This window comes from Brassica napus, chromosome C7, assembly GCF_020379485.1.
Source record: "Brassica napus cultivar Da-Ae chromosome C7, Da-Ae, whole genome shotgun sequence".
In the NCBI taxonomy this organism is placed as follows: Eukaryota; Viridiplantae; Streptophyta; class Magnoliopsida; order Brassicales; family Brassicaceae; genus Brassica; species Brassica napus.
The window spans coordinates 51,436,921-51,440,021 of NC_063450.1; positions in this window are offsets into that span (position 1 = coordinate 51,436,921).

Sequence of the window (3,101 nt, forward strand, 5' to 3'; positions counted from 1 at the left end):
ATATAACACTTCTATTTTTATATAATTCATAATATAAATATAGAATTTATAAAAAAGTATATAATTTCTTTTCTTTTTTTTATAATAAAAATTTAGTTAAAATTGATTTAAAACAATAATATATTACTAATTACGAAATTAATTAATATGTTATTTTAACAGATAAAACCCAACATTTTCAATAGGTCCAAAAAAAACCGTGCCAAAGTAATTTTCAAATAATACTCTGTTTTAATAGATTAGATTATTGACATATACTAAATCTTCAATATGTGTATTTAGAATTTTTGAAAATGATTAAAATGACTAAAACTGTTAAAAATATCATATTGAAGATTTTGTGATCAATGACTTAAATTTTTTGTTATAAAAATATAAATTATTATAACACATATGAATAAAAAATTCTATTTAACAGATATATTCAGATTAAAAATATACATATATATTGATATTATTAAAATAAAATATATCAATATAATAATCCACAATTATTTTATTTCAAAAAATTAAAAATATATATCATACTTGAATTGATAAATTTTCAATATTTTATAATTTTAACTTGATCAAAACACTAAAATATATTTTATATTTTATAAATATTTTATTTTTAATAAAATAGTTTTTAGTAATATGTTATAAAATACTCTCTCCTTTTTATTTTAATTATTGTTTTAGAATTAGACTCACAGATTAAAAAAACATTTAATTTTACATATTTCCAGGATAAAAACATTAACCAATAAAAAATAGATTGTAATATAAATTCAATAAATTTTGTATTGAAACAAAATTTTTACTCTAGAACAACATTTAAATTGAATAGGAGGAAGAATCTCACAGGGTTGTTATTTAGTTAATTTAAGGAAACGAGAACTTTACAATTAAAGGGTGGACATAAATAATGGAATACTAGCTTAAGATTCGTGCTAGGCCTGGGCAAAATAACCGGAACCGAAGAACCGAACCGGAATCGAACCAAAATACCCGAAACTGGAACCGGACCATTATCTTCAATTATCCAGTCGAACGGTTCCTATATTTTATATCCAAAATAACCGAACCGAACCGGAACCGAACCGAGAACCGAACGGGTACCCGAATATATAAAAATATTAATTATATATATATATAACATCACTAAATATATATTTTTAATTTAAAATTCTATTAAAAGTATCTGAAAATAGTTGAGGATAACTAAATTATTATAAAGTATCCAAACTACCCGAAAGTATCTGAAACTATCCGGATAATTTTATCCAAAATATCCAAAGTAATCCAAAATGTCCAAATTTTTTATCTAAATCATCCTAATTATTTGATATTTTACACCAAATAACCGATATTTTATCCAAATTATCCGAACTACCCGAACTATCCGAACCCGAACCGGATCCAAATGAGAACCAAACTTTTTCTGGATATTTTCCGGTTCCTACATTTACTATCCGAACCGAACCGAACCGAAAATAGGTCAAGTACTAAATGGATCCTCTAGCCATTATCCGAACTACCCGATACCCAAAATACCCGAACCGAACCGATACCCGAAATGCCCATGCCTAATCCGCGCAATTGAGCGGGATGAATGTATATTTTTTTTTTTGAATGTATATATAAATCTAATTTTAATCTATTATTATCTATATGTATTCTTTTACGTATTATGTATATAATGAAATTAGAGTAAAGAAATAAATCAAAACATTACATCTTTTTTATTTACGATTTTGTTTTGGTAAATAAATCAAAATAATCATTTTATTTATTTTATATGGTATATAACTAAATTTCAATGACTTGAACATAGATATATAGTATATTTTAATATAAATATTTATTATTGAGAATTCATAGTCATATGATAAACACACAATTTCTAATGTGCGATTTTTTAATGCAAATTTTAAAATTAAATATTAAGGTTTCAATACTTTTTCAATACAAATTTAGAAATTATCATATTTAAGTATTTTTCTATGTTAAATTGTTTAATTTTAAACTATATTAATATATAATATGAATGTCTAGTAAATGAGACTTCATATTCATACGATTTATGATTATTTGTATCTTGTTATTACCAAAAAAATTAAACCATTGTTCACAAAATTTTATTGTGAGACATTTAACGTTCTTAATAATTTATAGTCATTTTAAAAATTCAAAATATAACATATAATAAAAAATTATTTTTTTATTATATGGTTAATGTGGTTGTTTAGTATCTTTTAATAATATAAAATTAAACAAAAAATAGCTAAGATACAAAAATTATTATCAAATATTATCATTCATAGTCATTAATTGTCATATATACGTTAGGCAATTCCGTAGCTTTTATTTAAGGAAAGTGCGAGAATATTCTTTTGTACACTATTTATCAATTTAATAGTTAGTTTAATAAAATGTATAGTATAAGTTAAGATGGACCAATTTATTTCTCTAAAAAATCTGAATTTCATTCTCATGGTGACACGTGACTACAAAACAATGTTGTAATATTTCTCAATTAAATGGGGTTATTGGTTTAAGAATTCTAAAGGAATTATAAAATTTTGAGAATTCATTGTTATTGGTTTACATATTTAAAAAGTCTTATCAAAATCCATTGTTATTGGTTTAAAGACTTTTAAATTTCATTCAAATCCTTTGTTATTCATAAAGTTTAGTTATTATGATTTTATCATTCTATTGAATTCTATTGTTATTGGGAGGTGAATTTCTTATGTTTTTACTCATAAAACTAGACTTTAAAAATATCATCTATTCACATAAAATTTTTGAAATCTGTGTAATAAGAAAAACATGCACCTATTGCAACTAAACTCACGTGAACACACCAAACCAAACTCAATAATGGTGAATCAACTAAACTCACATGATCTGTATTTCATTATATTTTTATAGTTTCTTATTTGATAAAACAACAGTTTGATTCAATAATGATGAAGAAACCAAACTCACATTGATAACAAGAATGGTGTTTCAAAATCACGCCATCCACGTTTAATTCCCTCCACAAGTAATTCAATCAATACTTTCGTTTCATCCTGAGTCCAGGAATTATATTTACCTTTTTCCTTATCCTCCAT